The sequence below is a fragment of the Theropithecus gelada genome, chromosome 12, assembly GCF_003255815.1.
Source record: "Theropithecus gelada isolate Dixy chromosome 12, Tgel_1.0, whole genome shotgun sequence".
Taxonomy (NCBI): Eukaryota; Metazoa; Chordata; class Mammalia; order Primates; family Cercopithecidae; genus Theropithecus; species Theropithecus gelada.
In genome coordinates this window covers 34,333,927-34,355,763 of record NC_037680.1, presented here as the reverse complement: position 1 = coordinate 34,355,763, position 21,837 = coordinate 34,333,927, and the positions used below count along the sequence as shown (strand labels likewise).

Sequence of the window (21,837 nt, the reverse complement as noted above, 5' to 3'; positions counted from 1 at the left end):
CTCTGGTTTAAGCAGGCTGTTCTAAATAGTTGTCGGTGGTTACCGTGGCAACGGACGCTTAGGTTTCAGCTTCAAATGCCCCTTTTAATGAGGCAATTTCAAGAATATTTGTGATAAATTACCAGACCACAGACTTAACTGCAGGGAGTTTTGCTTTGGAAAATCTAATAAAAGGATAGCAGAAAGAATGAGCAGTAAATGCAATAGAGAAAATGGGGCCAGATTTGAAGGGGCAAATGGAAGAGATGCCAGATCTGACTACCAAAAGCCAAATCAGAATCAATTCAAACCAGAGCTTTAAATTACAAATGGTCCCTGAAGGGCTTCCTGACATGCTGAGCCAAGATTCCTTGGGAGGAGGAATGGTAAAGTGAGAGGCGGTGAGGGCAAGAGTTGAGTATGTCCTGCAGAAGGCTTTGTATTTTAAAGCTTCCATTTTCTATTTTATCATTAACTGTAGTGGCTAAATCAGAAACAGTCTTCTTTTGTTTCTCCATTTCTCCATGTATGAGACCAAGAGACATTGCCACCTGGAGAGGACATAATGAATTAAAATGTGGACTTTCGCCTAAGTGAATTTCACAGCAACCTAGGTTACCCACATTTCCCAAAGACGTACCTGTCTTGATAATGGTCCAGGATTCTGTTATTAATCTCTTATCCATTGTACCCATTAAAAATTTCACAGAAGGATAAACGTACTTAAACACATTGCTACACTATTGTGTGGAAAGAAACATCTCCTAATTACTCAAAGGAAGACATGTCATTCATCCTTATTATGATTGAATATAAAAAGTATGCCTCTGCTATATAAAATAGCTTCAGTTTATACTTGGTTGAAGGCAAGAGGGCAGCCTAAAAGAGCTTTCACTTACACTGTAAGTGCCTTGCCAGGCTCCCTAGGTCCCTTCAGGAACGTCTTACTCTCGCTGCTCACGGAAAGCACCAGGGAACAGATGCATTACAGTTTGTGACAGGAGAACAGCCTGTGGATTCCGCCTACTCCCTTCAGTCCATCTGGGAGGTGGGTGAGACAGGGAGCCCACAGAGAGGGGGGCTCTCCTGGGAATCCCTCAGGGTACCATGGCTATTGGTGCTTTATTTTCAGTAGATGGCACTGTGTCTGTTGAGATAAGCAAAGGGAGCTTCTAGATGGGAAATTTAATTGTTTCTAGAGAAAGCACAGGGCATGTGAGAATGCATGGTATTTTTTTTTTTTTTGCCTTAGTTACATGATAATGCAAATACTATTCAGTATTCAGGTTATATTCTCTTTGGAGCCTAGGGAACTTTATGATTTATTATTCTGGCTCCATCTCAGGTCTGTGGTGAAGCATAGGGCCATCCTATACAGTATATACTTGGAATAAGAATAAGTCATTCTGAATGTTTACCTCTGTTACCCAACACATACAGCAGCACCTATACTCCATCTGTGCCCTAGATCCCCATCCCATACACTGGCTGTCTCCCTTTTTTCCAGACAGGAAACTCTGACACTTCAGTTCCTGCCTGGAACCCAGTTTTCACACCCCAAGAATAAGACAACCGGAACAGTTTCTTGCAGACTGGTGGTCCCATGGAGTAGACATTCTCATTTGTCCATCCATCCTTTTTCTTTTCTAATAGATATCCAGTTATTTTTTTCTCTCTTCTGAGTATTTTCAGGAAAGTAAACTCTAGTACCAGAAGATGAATCAATTTTATTTATTTTTTTTATAATACTTTAAGTCTGGGATACATGTGCGGAGCATGCAGGTTTGTTACATAGGTATACACATGCCATGGTGGTTTGCTGCACCCATCAACCCGTCATCTACATTAGGTATTTCTCCTAATGCTATCCCTCCCCCAGCTCCCCACCCCCCAACAGGCCCCAGTATATGATGTTCCCCTCCCTGTGTGCATGTGTTCTCATGAATCAATTTTATTTTAAGCCATATGTAGTCTTTTAAATGGGAGGAGAGAACCTCAAGTATGTTTCATAGAAAATGAACTGTAGACACAGGATGGAAGATGGAGTACATGTGGGCCAAACACTAGGTGATGCATTTAATATAAAACTCTTTTATTCCTTATGATAACCTTGAGATAGATACTTTGCTACCCATCTTACAGATGAGCAAAATGGAAGTTCAGAAAGTTTAAATAATCTACCTAAAATCATCCTCGATATTGACTGGGCATATAATGAGATTCTAAACTTTTGAGTAGTTTGCTACAATACTTCTGGAAAGGGACTTGCATGAAGAAACTTATTTCTGTCCCTTGACATTATCTTCTGAATATGACCCCTGGAACTGCAGCAGTCATCTTGAGATTATTATGGAAGCACACCTAAGAGAACGAGATAAAAGTCTGAAGACAGCAGAGCAGAATGATAGAAAGAACCTGGAACCTTGATGATACCTTTTGAGCTGCTGATTTAATCAACCTTCAAACTTCAGATGTGTTTTAGCCGCTTTGAGATATGTCTTCTATTACTCGTAGCCTGAAATACCCTAAACAATACTACTTAAACACTCTAGCCATAGATGACTAGAAAATATATTAGTGCCTGAGCCATAGGCAGCCATCCACAGGATGACTGCTAAGGAGGTAAGATATGAGAGTTCACTCATCCAGGCATCCATATTGGATAATATCTAATGAAACCAATCAGATCCTTTCTAGGGGCATCTGAATAAGACAGCATTTTCCCTGTCTCCTCAGGAACCTTGCTCCATCAATTAACTCATCTCTCCTGTGTCTTCAATGTTTTTTCCTTAAACTAACACTTTTTCTTTTCTTTTCTTGAGACAGGGTCTCACTTTGTCACCCAGGCTGGAGTGCAATGGTACAATCATGGCCCACTGCAGTCTCAACCTCCTCTCGGGCTCACATGATCCTCCCACCTTAATCTCCTAAATAACTGGAACTACAGGCATGTACCACCACGCCTGGCTAAGTTTTTGACTTTTTTTTTTTGTAGAGATGAGGTCTCACTGTGTTTGCGAGGCTGGTCTTGAACCCCTGGCCTCAAGCTGTCCTCCTGCCTCAGCCTCTCAAAGTGCTGGGATTATAAGTGTGAGGCACCACCTAACCCCTTCTTAAATACTGTTTAAGTTTTTCCTATTAAAAACAAACAAAACATCCTTTGTCAAATACAGAACTTCTTCCACTACCACTCTAAATAGCTCCTCTCTTTCACACTCCACTTCTTAAAATAGATGTCTACAGTTTCTATCCTTTAAGTCACTCTTCAACCCATTGCAATTTACACCTGCAGTTCCCCAATAGGACAGCTGCTCTTACGGACATTACAAAATAGTAAGAAAACATGTCAATTGCTGAGTAACACGGTACCTCAGAACTTAGTCATTTAAAACAACAGACACCATTGGTTATCTGTCATGATTCTGCGGGTTGACAAGGCTCAGCTAGACAATTTCTCTGTTCTGCACGGAACTGCAGTCACCTGGAGGCTTGACTGAGCTGGAACATCCACTATGGCTCATTGACATGGCTGGCAGATGGTGTTGGCTTTTGGTTGGGAACTCAGCTAGAAGTTAGTCCTTCTCCTCCTGGCTTTTCTACATGTGGGCTTCTCTCAACATGAAGGCTGAGTTTCAAGAGGAACAATTTCAACCTTGTGAAAATAGAAGCTGCTCAGCCTCAGAAATTAAAGAGCCTCACTTCTGCCACATTGGTCAATACAAGTCCAATCCAGTCCAGATTCAACAGAAGGCAAATAGACTTCATTTCTTCATAGGGAGAACAGCAAATAATTTACAGCTATCTTTAATGTACCACAGTTGTTAATTAATTTCCTTATTGTTAAATCCAATCAAAACATTGTAGTCCTTATTTTCTGTGGCATCTTGATTCCGGAAATACTTTCTTCCTTCAACTTTCATGACAACACTTTCTTCTGCTTGTCCAGGTATTTCTAGGGCTTCTCCTTCTCTTTTTTGGGAAGAATCTTTTCCTCCAACTCAAATATTACTGTTCCTTGGAATTCCATCCTTCATCTTCTTCTATTATCACTGTATTCACTCTTACTGGGCATTCTAATAAACTTAGTAGGCTTCCATTACTATCTACATACTAATCACTCAAATCTATACTCACAGCTCATATTGCTCACTTTAGTTTCAAATCTAGATATCGCACTCTTTATTGATCATCTCCGGGTCTCTATTTGAATATCCAACAACTATCACAAATTCAGAAGGTCTAAAACTGAGCTTGTTGCATTTTCTCCCAAAGCTCCTATTTCAAAGTTATCTATTTCTATGAAATGCACCATATCCCTTCAGTTACATGACGCAGAAAGCTAAACATTTTTCCTCTTCTAATTTCCTCAACCCTACATTCAGTCACCATAGCAAGTTAGTATTATCTCTTTAACATTTTTCAAATTTGTTGTCAGCCTCTATTCTCTAGCACGTCAGTACTGAACTCTAGTTTAGACTACCATCTTCTTTTATCTATTTATTCCAGCATCTTGTATCAGTCTTCTCACCTCCTCACTGGCCTCCTCTTTAATCCATTTTTCACGCTGTCAGAGTGAAGTTTTTAATGGTAAAATCAGATCACATTGTGCTCAATTCAGTAACACATATACCAAAATTAGAACAATTCAGAGAAGACTAGTATGGCCCTTGTGCAAGGATGACTTAAGATTTGCAAACCATTTCATATTTTTTTCTGTATTCAAGGGTACACAATGTACTGGAGATGATCAGTAATGAGTAGGATATCTAGATTTGGAATTATATATTATAACTTGCATGACAATAACAACAAAAAATGAGGGGGAAGGGGATGGGCTACATAGGAACAAAGTTGTGTATATTATTGTAATTAAGTTGGCATTAACTTGAAATAGATTGTTATAAATTATGATGTTGTCATAATTCTAACAGCAACCTGTGATGATTAATTTTATATGTCAACTTGACTGGCCTAAGGAATGCCCAGATAGCTGGTAAAGATTATTTATGGGTGTGTCTGTGAAGGTGTTTCTTGACAAGGTTAGTATTTGAATCAACAGACTGAGCAAAGAAGATCAACCCTCATCAGTGTGGGTGGACATAATCTAATCTGTTGAAGGCATGAATCAAATAAAAAGGCAGAGGAAGGGTTATTTTTTTCTCTCTTCTTGAATTGGGACATTCGGCTTCTCCTGCCCTCAGATATTGAAACTACTGGTTCTCGGGCCTTTGGACTCCAGGACTTCCAAACCCTCCCCAACTCAAGTTCTCAGGAAATGAAGTTACACCAGTGTACACCCCACACCAGGATTAAACTTTTCTGGACGGAGACTTATGTCATTAGGTACTCTTGTTCTCAGGCCTTTGAACTCAAATTATACCACTGGTTTTCCTGGTTTCCCAGGAAATATGCAGACAGTATATCATTGGACTTCTTGGCCTCCATAATTCTGTGAGTCAATCCCTATAATAAATCTCCTCCTACATATCTCTATATACCCCATTGTTTCTCTTTCTCTGGAGAACCCTGGCTAACATACACCCACTAAGAAAACAATTCAAAAATAGCACAACAGAACACCAGGTAGACTTCTATGGTTTTTTACTCTAGTTCTTGGTGCCTGGATGCCCCCCCAAGCCACACAAGACCTGGGGGAATTTGCTGCCCTGAAGAAAAGGACATAGGCCTGGCTGGTTTTGCCAGCTGATGATTGTAGAGCCCTAGAGCATTGAGTGAATATAGGTGGTAGCCAGGGAGTCGTTATAGCAGGCCTTGGGCCAGACCCAGTGCTATTCTCGCTTTATGTCCTACCCATCTCTGTCCAAAAAGTGGTGGCCACAGGGGTGCTTGTGTCACTCCATCCCTAGCTCCAGGTGGCTCAGAACGGAGAAAAAGAGACTCTTTGTTTGGAAGAAAGTAAAGGAAGAGAAGAAGAGTCTCTGCCTAGTAATACAGAGAATTCTTCTGGATCTTGTCCAAGAACATCAAGGTAGTACCTCTGTGAGTCTACAAGAACCAGAGCGTTACTGCCTCCTAAAGCAGATACAGCTTAGATCACAAAACCCTAGTCCTTTCAAATAGCTGGAAAGCCTCCCCAAGAAAGATGGGTACGAACAAGCCCAGACTGTGAAGACTATGATAAATACTAACTCTTCAATACCCAGACTCAGAAGATCTACAAGTATTAAGATGATCCAGGAAAACATTATCTCACCAAAAGAAGTAAATAAGGCATGTGGGACCAATCCTGGAGAAAGAGATATGTGACTGTTCAGACAGAATTCCAAATAGATATATTGAAGAAACTCAGAGAAATTCAAGATAGCAAAGAGAAGGAATTTAGAATTCTATCAGCTCAATCTAACAAAAAGATTGAAATAATTAAAAAGAATAAGTAGAAATCCTGGAGTGAAAAATGCAATTGACATACTGAAGAATGCATCAGAGTCTTTTAATGTAGAATTGATCAAGCAGAATAAAGAATTAGTGAGGCTGAAAATAAGCTATTTGAAAACACACAGAAGAGACAAAAGAAAAAACAATAAAGAACAATGAAGCATACCTATGGAATCTAGAAAATAGCTTCAAAAGGAAAAGCTGAGAGTTATTGGTCTTAAAGAGGAGGTAAAGAAAGAGATAGGGATAGAAAGTTTAGTCAAAGGGCTAATAACAGAACTTACAAAACCTAGAAACATATCAATATCCAAGTCCAAGAAAATTATAGAACACCGAGCAGATTTAACGCAAAGAAGACTACCTCAACACATTTAATAATCAAACTCCCAAAGGTCAGAGTTGAAGAAAGGATCCTAAAAGCAGAGAAAAGAAACAAATAACATACAATGAAGCTCTAGTACATCTGACAGGAGACTTTTCAGTGTAAAACCTTATGGGCTAGAAGAGAGTGGCATGACATATTTAAAGTGCTGAAGAGAACAAACTCTTAACCTAGAATAGTAAATCCCACAAAATTACCCTTCAAACATGAAGGAGAAATAAAGACTTTCCCAGACAAAGAAAAGCCAAGTGATTTCATCAACACCAGACCTGTCCTACAAGAAATGCTAAAGGGAGTACTTCATTCCAAAAGAAAAAGATGTTAATGAGCAAGAAGAAATCATCTAAAATACAAAACTCACTGGTGATAGTCAGTACACAGAAAAACACAGATTATTATAAGACTGTAACTGTGGTGTGTAAACTACTTTTATCTTAAGTAGAAAGATAAACAGTGAACCAATCAAAAATAATAACTACAATGTTTTAAGACATAGACAGTAGAGTAAGATATAAATAGCAACAACAAAAAGTTACAAAGCAGGGGGATGAAGTTAAGACATAGTCTATTAATTTTTTTTTGGCTTGTTTGTTTATGCAAACAGTGTTAAGTTGTTATCAGTTTAAAATAATGGGTTATAAGATAGTATTTGCAAGCCTCATGGTAACCTCAAATTGAAAAACATACAGTAAATACTCAAAAAAGAAAAAGCAAGAAATGAAATCATATCACCAGATAAAATCATCTTCACTAAAAGGAAGACAAGAAAGAAAGAAGGGAGAGAAGACCACAAAACAACCTGAAAACAAATAACAAAATAGCAGGAATAAGTCCTTATTTATCAATAATAACACTGAATGTAAATGGATTAAACTCTCCAATCAAAAGACATAGAGTAACTGAATGGATTAAAAATAAATAAATAAAATTAGACTCATTAATCTGTTGCCTACAAGAAATGCACTTCACCTACAAACACACACATAGAATGCAAATAAAGGGCTGGAAAAAAATATATTTCATGCCAATGAAAACCAAAGAAGAGCAAAAGTAGCTATACTTACATTAGACAAAATATATTTCAAGACAAAAACTATAAGAGACAAAGAAGGTCACTATATAATGATAAAGGGGTGAAATCAGCAAGAGAATATAACAATTTGAAATATGTATGCACCCAACACTGGAGCACCCAGAAATATAAAGCAAATATTATCAGAGCTAAAGAGAGAGATAGACTCCAATACAATAGTAACTGGAGATTTCACCACCCCACTTTCAGCATTGAACAGATCTTCCAGAGAGAAAATCAACAAAGAAACACTGGGCCATGGCCCAAAGAAACACTGTACTATATAACAAATGAATCTAGTAGATATGTACAGAACATTTCATCCAATGGCTACAGAATACACATTCTTTTCCTTAGTACATGGATTATTCTCAGGGATAGACTACATGTTAGGTCACTACATGTTAGGTCACAAAACAAGTCTTAAAATAGTCAAAATAATTGAAATAATATCAAGCATCCTCTCTGACCACAACAGAATCATACTAGAACTCAATAAAAAGAGGAATTTTGGAAACTATACAAATACATGTTTAGTATTTGTATGTGTATTAGTCCATTTTCATGGACTAATGGACTTGGGTCAGTCAAGACAGACCCAAGACTGGTCAATTTACAAAAGAAAGAAATTTAATGGGCCAGGCACAGTGGCTCACACCTATAATCCCAGAACTTTGGGAGGCTGAGGTGGGCGGATCACAAGGTCAGGAGATCAAGACCATCCTGGTCAACATAGTGAAACTCTGTCTTTACTAAAAATTCAAAAATTAGTTGGGCGTGGCAGTGTGTGCCTGTAATCCCAGCTACTCAGGAGGCTGAGGCAGGAGAATCTCTTGAACCCAGGAGGCGGAGGTTGCAGTGAGCTGAGATCATGCCACTGCACTCCAGCCTGGCAACAGAGCTAGACTCCATCTCAAAAAAAAAAAAAAAAAAAAAAAAAAAAATGTTCCACATGGCTAGGGAGGCCTTGCCATCATGGCGGAGGGCAAGGAGGAGCAAGTCATATCTTGCATGGATGGCAGCAGGCAAAAAGAGATAAGTTGTGTACAGAAACTCCCCCTTGCAAAACCATCAGATCTCATGAGACTTATTCACTATCATGAGAACAGCATGGGAAAGACCTGCCCAGTGATTCAGTTACCTCCCATGGGGTCCCTTTCACGACACATGGGAATTCAAGATGAGATTTGGGTGGGGGCACAGCCAAACCATATCATTCCACCCCTGGCCCCTCCCAAATCTCATATCCTCACATTTCAAAACCAGTCATGCCTTCCCAACAGTCCCCCAAAGTCTTAACTCATTTCAGCATTAACTCAAAAGTCCATAGTTTATTTATTTATTTATTTATTTATTTATTTTGAGACGGAGTCTCGCTGTGTCGCCCAGGCTGGAGTGCAGTGGCCAGATCTCAGCTCATTGCAAGCTCCGCCTCCCGGGTTTTTAAGCCATTCTCCTGCCTCAGCCTCCCGAGTAGCTGGGACTACAGGCGCCCACCACCTCGCCTGGCTAGTTTTTTGTATTTTTTAGTAGAGACGGGGTTTCACCGTGTTAGCCAGGATGGTCTTGAACTCCTGACCTCGTGATCCGCCCGTCTCGGCCTCCCAAAGTGCTGGGATTACAGGCTTGAGCCACCGCGCCCGGCCTAAAAGTCCATAGTTTAAAGCCTCATCTGAGACAAGGCAAGGTCTTCCACCTATGAGCCTGTAAAATCAAAACAAGTGAGTTACTTCCTAGATACAGTGGGGTACAGGCATTGGGTAAACACACCCATTCCAAATGGAAGAAACTAGCCAACACGAAGGGGCTACAGGCCCCACGCAAGTCTGAAATCCAGTGGAGCAGTCAAATCTTAAAGTTTCAACATGATCTTCTTTGAATCCATGTCTCTCATCCAGGTCATGCTGATGCAAGAGGTGGGTTCCCATGGTCTTGGGCAGCTCTGCTCCTGTGGCTTTGCAGGGTACAACTTCCCTCCCAGCTGCTTTCACGAACTGGTGTTGAGTGTCCGTGGGTTTTCCAGGCACATGGTGCAAGCTGTCAGTGGATCTACCATTCTGGAGTCTAGAGGATGATGGCCCTCTTCTCACAGTTCCACTAGGTGGTGCCCAGGTAGGGACTCTGTGTGGGAGCCCTGAGCCCACATTTCCCTTCTGTACTGTCCTAGCAGAGGTTCTCCATGAGGGCCTCACCCTTCAGCAAATTTCTTCCTGGGCATCCAGGTGTTTCCATACATCCTCTGAAACCTAGGTGGAGGTTCCCAAACCTCAATTCTTGAGTTCTGTGCATGCATAGACTCAATGTTATGTGGAAGCTGCCAAGGCTGCCAAGAGATTGAAGCCACGGCTCAATCTCTATGTTGGCACCTTTCAGCCATGGCTGGAGTGCCTGGGATGCAGGGCACCAAGTCCGTAGACTGCACACAGCATGGGGTCCTGGGCTTGGCCCACAAAACCATTTCTTTCTCCTAGGCCTCCAGGCCTGTGAAGGAAGGGGCCACTGCAAAGGTCTCTGAGATGCCCTGGAGACATTTTCCCCATTGTCTTGGGGATTAACATTGGGCTTCTTGTTACTTATGCAAATTTCTACAGGCATCTTTAATTTCTCCTTAGAAAATGAGTTTTTCTTTTCTACTGCATTGTCAGGCTGCAAATTTTCTGAACTTTTATGCTCTATTTCCCTTTTAAAACTGAATGCCTTTGACAGTGCCCAAGTCACCTCTTGAATTCTTTGCTGCTTAGAAATTTCTTCTACCAAATACCTTAAATCATCTCTCTCAAGCTCAAAGTTCCACAAATCTCTAGGGCAGGGGCAAAATGCCACCAGTCTCTTTGCTAAAATATAACAAGAGTCACCTTTGCTCTAGCTCCCAACAAGTTTCTCATCTCCATCTAAGACCACCTCAGCCTAGATTTCATTGTTCATATCATTATCCAAATTTTGGACAAAGCCATTCAACAAGTCTCTAAGGAGTTCCAAACTTTCCCACATTTTCCTGTTTTACTCTGAGCTCTCCAAACTTTTCCAACCTCTGCCTGTAACCCCGTTCCAAAGTTGCTTCCACAATTTTGGGTATCATTTCAGCAGCACCTTACTCTGCTGGTACCAATTTACTGTGTTCATTTGTTTTCATGCTGCTGAAAAAGACATACCCAAGACTGGCCAATTTACAAAAGAAAGATATTTATTGGACTTACAGTTCCATGTGGTTTGGGAGGCTTCACAATCATCATGGAAGGCAAGGAGGAGCAAGTCCCATCTTACATGGATAGCAGCAGGCAAAGACAGAAAGCTTGTGCAGGGAAATTCCCCCTTATAAAAACCACCAGATCTCATGAGACTTATTCACTATCATGAGAACAGCACAAGATAGACCTGCCCCCGTGATTCAATTACTTCCTTTGAGGTCCCTCCCACAACATGTGGGAATTCAAGATGAGATTTGGTTGGGGACACAGCCAAACAAGATCAACATGAAAATTAAACAATATGCTTCTGAATGACCAGTGGGTCAATGAAGGAATTACAAAGGAAATTTAAAAATTTATTGTAACACATGCTAATGGAAACACAACATACCAAAACCTATGGGATACAGCAAAAACAGTACTAAGAGGAAAGTTTATAGCTATAAATGCCCACACTAAAAAAAGAAAAACATCAAATAAACCACCTAACAATGCATCTTAAAGAACTAGAAAATCAAGAGCAAACCAAATCCAAAATTAACAGAAGAAATAAAAAAGATCAGAGCAGAAATAAATAAAATTACAAGGAAGAAAACAATACAAAAGATCAATGAAACAAAAAGTTGGTTTTTTAAAGTTAAACAAAATGGACAAGGCTTTAGCCAGATTAGCTCAAAAAAAAGAGAGAAGATATGAATAAATAAAATCAGAGATGAAAAAGGAGACACAACAACTGATTCTGCAAATATTCAAAGGGTCATAAGTCACTACTGTGAACAACTATAAGCCAATAAATTGGAAAATCTAAAAGACATGGACAAATTTCTAGACACATACCACCTACCAAGATTAAACTATGAAGAAATCCAAAACATTAACAGATCAGTAACAACTAATGAGATGGAAGCCATAATCAAAAGTCTTTCAGTAAAGAAAAGCTCGGGACCTGATGACTTCACTGCTGAATTCTACCGAACATTTAAGGAAGAACTAATACTAATCTTATTCAAACTATTCTGAAAAATCAAGGAGAAGTGACTACTTCCAAACTCATTCTACAAGGCTATTATTTTCCCTGATACCAAAACCAAAGATACATCAAGAAAAGAAAAGTACAGGTCCATGTCTCTGATGAATACTGATGCACAAATCTTCAACTAAATACAAATTTAACAACACATTTAAAAGACGATTCATCATGACCAAGTGGGATATATCCCAGGGATGCAATGATGGTTCCAACATATGCAAATTAATCAACGTGATACATTATATCAACAGTATGAAGTACCAAAACCATACAATCATTTCCATCAATGCTAAAAATCCATTTGACAAAATTCAGCATCCCTTCATGAAAGAAAACCCTCAAAAAACTGAGTACAGAAAGAACATATGTCAATCTAATAAAAGCCATATACAAAAGATCCATAGCAGATGTCATACTAACTAGGGGGTAGCAGGGGGTACTGAAAGCCCTTCCTCTAATATCTGGAACACGACAAGGATGCCCACTATCACTACTGTTTTTCAGCATAATACTGGAAGTCCTAGATAGAGCAGCTAGACAAGAGAAAAAGAAGAGGGCATCCAAATTGGAAAGGAAGAAATCAAATTATCCTTGTTTGCAGATTATATGATCTTATATTTGGAAAAACCTACAGGCTCCACCAAAAAACTATTAGAAATTATAACCAAATTCAATAAAGTTGCAGGATACAATATCAACATACAAATATCAATAGCACTTTTATATGCCAACAGTGAACAAACTGAAAAAGAAATTTTAAAAAGTAATCTCATTTACTACAGCTGCAAATAAAATTAAATGCCTAGGAATTCACTTAATCAAAGAAGTAAAAGATCTTTATAATAAAAACTATAAAACACTGATGAAAAAAATTGAAGAGGACACCACAAATTGGAAAGATATTTCACGTTCATGGATTGGAAGAATCAATATTGTTAAAATATCCATACTACCCAAAGCAATCTATAGATTCAATGCAATCCCTATCAAAACACCAATGACATTCTTCACAGAAATAGAAAAAAAAATCCTAAAATTTATATGGAACCACAAAAGACCCAGAATAGCCAAAACTATCCTAAACAAAAATAACAAAACTGGAGGAAGCACAATATCTGGCATCAAATTATACTTCACAACTATAGTAACCAAAACATCATGGTACTAGAATAAAAACAGACACACAGACCAATGGGATAGAATAGAGAACCCAGAAACAAAACTATACACCTACAGTGAGCTCACGTTTGACAGAGGTACCAAGAAGATACACTAGGGAAAAGACAGTCTCTTTAATAAATGATGCTGGGAAAACTGGACATTCATGTGCAGAAGAAAGAAACTAGACCCCTATCTCTCAACATATACGAAAATCAAATCCAAATGGACTAAAGACTTAAAGACCTCAAACTATGAAACTACTATAGGAAAACTTTGGGGAAACTTCCAGGACATTGGACTGCACTAAGATTTCTTGAGTAATATCCCACAAGCACAGGCAACCAAAGCAAAAATGCATAAATGGGATCACATCAAGTTAAAAAGCTTTTGTATAGCAAAGGAAACAACCCAAAAAGGAAAGAGGCAACCCACAGAATGGGAAAAATTATTTGCAAACTACCTATCTAACAGGGGATTGATAACCAGTATATATAAGGAGCTCAATGAACTCTATCGGAAAAAAAAGAAAAAGAAAAACTGGCCAGGCACGTTGGCTTACACCTGCAATCCCAGCACTTTGGGAGACTAAAGCAGGTAGATCATCTGAGGTCAGGAGTTGGAGACCAGCCTGGCCAACATGGTGAAACCCCATCTCTACTAAAAGTACAAAAATTAGCTGGGCATGGTGGCACATGTCTGTAATCCCAGCTACTTAGGAGGCTGAGGCAGGAGAATCGCTTGAACCCAGGAGGTGGAGGTACCAGTGAGCCAAGATTGCACCATTGCACTCCAGCCTGGGCGAGACAGTGAAACTCTGTCTCAAAACAAAACAAAACAAAAAGTAAAAAAAAAAAAAAAAATCTAATAATCCAATTTTAAATGGGCAAAAGATTTGAAAAGACATTTCTCAAAAGAAGAGATGCAAATGGCAAACAGACATATGAAAGATGCTCAATGTCATGATCATCAGAGGAATGCAAGTCAAAACTACAATGAGATGTCATCTCACCCCAGTTAAAATGGCTTAAAAGACAGGCAATAACAAATGCTGGCTAGGATGTGGAGAAAAGGGACCTTTTGTACACTGTTAGTGGAATGTAAATTAGTACAGCCACTATGGAGAACAGTTTGGCAGTTCCTCAAAAAATGAAAAATAGAGTTACCATATGATTCAGCAATCCCACCACTGAGTATATACCCAAAAGAAAGGAGATGAGTGTGTCGAAGGGATATCTACACTCCTATGTTTGTTGCAGCTCTGTTAACAATAGTCAAGATTTGGAAGCACTGAAGTGTCCATCAACAAATAATGGATAAAGAAAATGTGGTTCTCATACACAATGGAGTACTATTCAGCCATAAAAAATAATAAGACCCCTGGGCAACAACACGGATGGAACTGGAATTCATTGTGTTAAGTGATGTTATGTAAGCCAGGCACAGAAATACAAACATCACATGGTCTCATTATTTGTGGGATCTAAAAATAAAGACAATTGAACCCATTGAGATAGAGGGTAGAAGGATGGTTACCAGAGGTTGGGAAGGTTAGTGGGGGATAGGAGGGAGGTGGGATCATTAATAAGTACCAAAAAGTTAAAATGAATAAATAAGGCCTAGTATTTGATTGTACAACAGGGTGGCTACCATTAATATAATTTGATTGTGCATTTTCTATTAAGAATAGCAAAGACATGAACACAATCTAAACGCCCATCAATGATAGACTGGATAAAGAAAATATGGTACATATACACCATGTAATACTATGCAGCCACAAAAAGGATGAGATCATGTCCTTTGCAGGGACATGGATGGAGTTGGAAGCCATTATCCTCAGCAAACTGATGCAGGAACAGAAAAACAAACACCGCAACCAAGAATTTCATATCCAGTCAAACTAAGTTTCATAAGGGAGGGAGAAATAAAATCCTTTATAGACAGGGAAACGCTAAGAGATTTTGTCACCAGCAGGCCTGCCTTACAAGTACTCCTGAAGGAAGCACTAAACATGGAAAGGAACAGCCGGTACCAGCCACTGCAAAAACATGCCAAATTGTAAAGACCATCGATACTAGGAAGAAACTGCATCAACTAATGAGCAAAATAACCAGCTAACATCATAATGACAGGATCAAATTCACACATAACGATATTAACCTTAAATGTAAATGGGCTAAATACTCCAATTAAAAGACACAGACTGGCAAATTGGATAAAGAGGCAAGACCCATCAGTGTGCTATATTCAGGAGACCCATCTCACGTGCAGAGACACACACAGTCTCAAATTAAAGGGATTGAGGAAGATCTACCAAGCAAATGGAAAACAAAAAAAAAGCAGGCATTGCAATCCTAGTCTCTGATAAAACAGACTTTAAACCAACAAAGATCAAAAGAGACAAAGAAGGCCATTACATAATGGTAAAAGGATCAATTCAACCAGAAGAGCCAACTATCCTAAATATATATGCACCCAATACAGGGGCACCCAGATTCATAAAGCAAGTCCTGAGAGACATAAAAAGAGACTTAGACTCCCACACAATAATAATGGGAGACTTTAACATCCCACTGTCAACATTAGACACATCAACAAGACAGAAAGTTAACAAGGAAATCCAGGAATTGAACTCAGCTCTGCACCAAGAGGACCTAATATACATCTACAGAACTCTCCACCCCAAATCCACAGAATATACATTCTTCTCAGCACCACATCACACTTATTCCAAAATTTACCACATAGTTGGAAGTAAAGCACTCCTCAGAAAATGTAAAAGAACAGAAATTATAACAAACTGTCTCTCAGATGACAGGGCAATCAAACTAGAACTCAGGATTAAGAAACTCACTCAAAACTGCTCAAGTACATGGAAACTGAACAGCCTGCTCCTGAATGACTACTGGGTACATAACGAAATGAAGGCAGAAATAAAGATGTTCTTTGAAACCAATAAGAACAAAGACACAACATACCAGAATCTCTCGGACACATTTAAAGCAGTGTGCACAGGGAAATTTATAGCACTAAATGCCCACAAGAGAAAGCAGGAGAGATCTAAAATTGACACCCTAACATCACAATTAAAAGAACTAGAGAAGCAAGAGCAAACACATTCAAAAGCTAGCAGAAGGCAAGAAATAACTAAGATCAGAGCAGAACTGAAGGAGATAGAGACACAAAAAACCCTTCAAAAAAGCAATGAATCCAGGAGCTGGTTTTTTGAAAAGATCAACAAAATTGATAGACCGCTAGCAAGACTAATAAGAAAAGAGAGAAGAATCAAATAGACGCAATAAAAAATGATAAAGCGGATATCACCACCAATCCCACAGAAATACAAACTACCATCAGAGAATACTATAAACACCTCTACGCAAATAAACTAGAAAATCTAGAAGAAATTGATAAATTCCTGGACACATACACCCTCCCAAGGCTAAACCAGGAAGAAGTTGAATCCCTGAATAGACTGATAACAGGTTCTGAAATTGAGGCAATAATTAATAGTCTACCAACCAAAAAAAGTCCAGGACCAGACGGATTCACAGCTGAATTCTACCAGAGGTACAAAGAGGAGCTGGTTCCATTCCTACTGAAATTACTCCAATCAATAGAAAAAGAGGGAATCCTCCCTAATTCATTTTATGAGGTCAACATCATCCTGATACCAAAGCCTGGCAGAGACACAACTAAAAAGGAAATTTTAGACCAACATCCCTGATGAACATCGATGCGAAAATCCTCAATAAAATACTGGCAAACTGAATCCAGCAGCACATCAAAAAGCTTATCCACCACGATCAAGTTTGCTTCATCCCTGAGATGCAAGGCTGGTTCAACATATGCAAATCAATAAACGTAATCCATCATATAAACAAAACCAAAGACAAAAACCACATGATTATCTCAATAGATGCAGAAAAGACCTTTGACAAAATTCAACAGCCCTTCATGCTAAAACCTCTCAATAAACTAGGTATTGATGGGACGTATCTCAAAATAATAGGAGCTATTTATGACAAACCCACAGCCAATATCATACTGAACAGGCAAAAACTGGAAGCGTCCCCTTTGAAAACTGGCATAAGACAGGGATGTCCTCTCTCACCACTCCTATTCAACACAGTGTTGGAAGTTCTGGCCAGGGCAATTAGACAAGAGAAAGAAATAAAGGGTATTCAATCAGGAAAACAGGAAGTCAAATTGTCCCTGTTTGCAGATGACATGATTGTATATTTAGAAAACCCCATCGTCTCAGCCCCAAATCTCCTTAAGCTGATAAGCAACTTCAGCAAAGTCTCAGGATACAAAATCAATGTGCAAAAATCACAAACATTCCTATACACCAGTAACAGACAAACAGAGAGCCAAATCATGAGTGAATTCTCATTCACAATTGCTTCAAATAGAACAAAACACCTAGGAATCCAACTTACCAGAGATGTGAAGGACCTCTTCAAGGAGAACTACAAACCACTGCTCAACGAAATTAAAGAGGACACAAACAAATGGAAGAACATTCCATGCTCATGGATAGGAAGAATCAATATAGTGAAAATGGCCATACTGCCCAAGGTAATTTATAGATTCAATGCCATCCCCATCAAGCTACCAACGACTTTCTTCACAGAATCGGAAAAACCTACTTTAAAGTCCATATGGAACCAAAACAAAGCCTGTATTGCCAAGACAATCCTAAGCCAAAAGAACAAAGCTGGAGGCCTCATGCCACCTGACTTGAGACTATACTACAAGGCTACAGTAACCAAAACAGCATGGTACTGGTACCAAAACAGAGATATAGACCAATGGAACAGAATAGAGCCCTCAAAAATAATACCATACATCTACAACCATCTTATCTTTGACAAACCTGACAAAAACAAGAAATAGGGAAAGGATTCCCTATTTAATAAATGGTGCTGGGAAAACTGGCTAGCCATATATAGAAAGCTGAAACTGGATCCCTTCCTTACACCTTATACAAAAATCAATTCAAGATGGATTAAAGACTTAAATGTTAGATCTAAAACCATAAAAACCATAGAAGAAAACCTAGGCAATACCATTCAGGCCATAGGCATGGGCAAGGACTTCATGACTAAAACACCAAAAGCAATGGCAACAAAAGCCAAAATTGACAAATGGGATCTAATTAAACTAAACAGCTTCTGCACAGCAAAAGAAAGTACCATCAGAGTGAACAGGCAACCTACAAAATGGGAGAAAATTTTTACAATCTACCCATCTGACAAAGGGCTAATATCCAGAATCTACGAAGAACTTAAACAAATTTACAAGAAAAAATCAAACAACCCCATCAAAAAGTGGGGCAAAGAATAACAGACACTTCTCAAAAGAAGACATTTATGCAGCCAACAGACACATGAAAAAATGCTCATCATCACTCACCATCAGAGAAATGCAAAACAAAACCACAGTGAGATACCATCTCACACCAGTTAGAATGGCAATCATTAAAAAGTCAGGAAACAACAGGTGCTGGAGAGGATGTGGAGAAATAGGAACGCTTTTACACTGTTGGGGGGACTGTAAACTAGTTCAATCATTGTGGAAGACAGTGTGGTGATTCTTCAAGGATCTAGAACTAGAAATACCATTTGACCCAGCCATCCCATTACTGGGCATATACCCAAAGGATTATAAATCATGCTGCTATAAAGACACATGCACACATATGTTTATTGTGGCACTATTCACAAGAGCAAAAACTTGGAACCAACCCAAATGTTCATCAGTGATAGACTGGATGAAGAAAATGTGGCAGATATACACCGTGAAATACTATGCAGCCATAAAAAAGGATGAGTTCATGTCCTTTACAGGGGCATGGATGAAGCTGGAAACCATCATTCTCAGCAAAATATCACAAACACAGAAAACCAAACACTGCATGTTCTCACTCATAAGTGGGAGTTGAACAGTGAGAACATATGGACACAGGGAGGGGAACATCACACACTGGGGCCTGCTGGGGGGTTGGGGGATGGGGGAGGGATAGCATTAGGAGATATACCTAATGTAAATGACAAATTAATGGGTGCAGCACACCAACATGGCACATGTATACATATGTAACAAACCTGCACATTGTGCACATGTACCCTAGAACTTAAAGTAAAATACTATAAATAATAATTTTTAAAAAAAGAGTTAATTGGCCAGGCACAGTGTCTCAGGCCTGTAATCCCAGCACTTTGGGAGGCCAAGGCAGGTGTATCACTTGAGGTCAGGAGTTCGAGACCAGCCTGGCCAACATGGAGAAACCCTGTCTCTACTAAAAATACCAAAATTAGCCAGGCATGGTGGCATGCACCTGTAATCCCAGCTACTTGGGAGGCTGAGGCAAGAGAATCACTTGAACCTGGGAGGTGGAGGTTGCAGTGAGCTGAGATCACACCACTATACTACAGCTTGAACAACAGAGTGAGACTCTGTCTTAAAAAAAACAGAAGAGTTAATTGATCCAAAATATGTCAGAATTAACAACATATATGCACCAAACAACCCCAAATTCACAAGCAAAACTAACAGAATTGAAGGAGAAAATAGTCAATTCAATAGTAGTTGGAGATTAATTAACCCACTTTCAATGGTGGATAGAATAGATAGACAGAATGTCTTCAAAAAAATGGAAGTCTTGAACAAGGTATAATCCAGTTTCCAGAGATCTAAAGAACCTCCATTTATTGATAAAAGAATATACATTCTTCTCAAGCACACGAGTAACATTTACCAAGAGAAAACCTATGTTACACCATAAAGCAAGCCTTAATAAAGTGTAAAAGACTGCAATGATACAAATTATGCTATGTGACCACAGTGAAATGAAATTAGAAATTAATAACATGAAAATTTGGAAATTTCACAAGTATATGAAAATTGAGCACAGTTGTAAATAACAAAGCTCAAAAAGTAAATCACAAAAGAAATTAGAAAATGCCTTGAGGTAAATGAAAATAAAAACACAGTATACCAGATCTTATGAGATGCAATAAAAATAGTGCCTAGACGGAAATGTATAATTAATGCCTATTTTTTTTAAAAAAAGTAGATCTCAAATCAAAACCAAAACTTTATCTTAAAGAGAGAAAAAAAAAAGCAAATCCAAAGCAATCAGAAGGAAACAAATAATATTACAGAGAAAATAAAGGAAATAGAAAATAGAAAAACCATAGAGAAAATCTGTAAAACCAAATGTTGGTTCTTTGAAAAGACCAACAAAACTTTAGCTAATCTTACCAGGCAAAAAAAAAAACAAAAAAAAACTCAGCTGGGCGCAGTGGCTCATGTCTGAAATCCCAGCACTTTGGAAGGCTGAGGCTGGTGGATTACCTGAGGTCAGAAGTTCGAGACCAGCCTGGCCAACATGGTGAAACCTCGTCTCTACTAAAAATGCAAAACTTAGCTGGGTGTGATGGCACACACCTATAATCCTAGCTACTTGGGAGGCTGAGCCAGGAGAATCACTTGAACCCAGGAGGCAAGGTTGCAGAGAACCAAGATTGCACCACTGCACTCCAGCCTGGGTGACAGAGCAAGACTCTGTTTCAAAGGAAGGAAGGAAGGAAGGAAGGAAGGAAGGAAGGAAGGAAGGAAGGAAGGAAGGAAGGAAGGAAGGAAGGAAGGAAGGAAGGGAGGGAGGGAGGGAGGGAGGGAGGGAGGGAGGGAGGGAGGGAGGGAGGGAAAAGAAAAGAAAAGAAAAGAAAAAACAGACTAAAATTAGTAACATCAGAAATGAAAAATGGGACATTATTAATAACCTTACAAAACAAAAAAGATTATAAGGTGTTTTTGACTGAATGTTCCCCCTCACTGTCTCTAAATCCACATGATGAAGCCCTAGCTCTCAATGTGATGATACTTAAAGAAGGGGTTAGAGTAAAGTAAATAGGGTTAGATTAGGTCATGAGCTTGGGCCCTCATCCTGGAATTAGTGGACTTCGAAAGAGGGAGAGATGAGATCATGGCAGACAGGAGGCAGGACTAGATTGAAGCTCCCACTTGAATGGACAGAACAGCCTGTGGAGGCTTGCACTGTGAACTTTTGCTGCAGTATGACTGCAGAAATATATTCAGAAAGTCAAGAGAACCCATATATCTTCTGAAGGAAGTGGGTTGTTCCTGCAAGACTCCAGAGACACCCCAAATACTGTGAGTGCCCAAACTGTGGAAGTGGGAAAGGAAGATTGTTCATCCATGAACACTCACCCCCACAGGGGAACCTGAAGGTCTAGATTATGGTAGAAGATTCTGACCTTACCTGGAGCTGAGTCAATTTAGAGAGCTGAGCGAAATACAGGAGTAGAGGAAGTAGCAGGAAAATCTCTGTGGGCTTGCTGGGTCCCTTAGCAAGCCATTTCTGCCTCACCTCACAGGGATCCTTGAGGAGAGCTACCAGAGTCACTGGGAAAAGGCCACAGGGAGAAGAAAAGCTCCAGCTGAACTTTGTAACAATTTGAACCAATTGAGAAGCCTCCTGGCCAGAACCTGGGGTAAGGTGTGAATCTGGTGTGCAGACTCCATAGGTGGGAGGGGCGGAAAAGGCCACAGGGAGAAGAAAAGCTCCAGCTGAACTTTGTAACAATTTGAACCAATTGAG

At 39.4% G+C, this 21,837-nt stretch overlaps 1 non-coding gene across 1 annotated transcript; it reads left to right on the top strand.

Moving 5' to 3' along the window:
- Positions 1-4,584: 4,584 nt before the first annotated feature.
- On the top strand, positions 4,585-4,690 carry LOC112636764. The gene has a single exon (XR_003122241.1). It is a non-coding gene; the product is annotated as a U6 spliceosomal RNA (small nuclear RNA).
- The last annotated feature ends 17,147 nt before the right edge of the window (positions 4,691-21,837 follow it).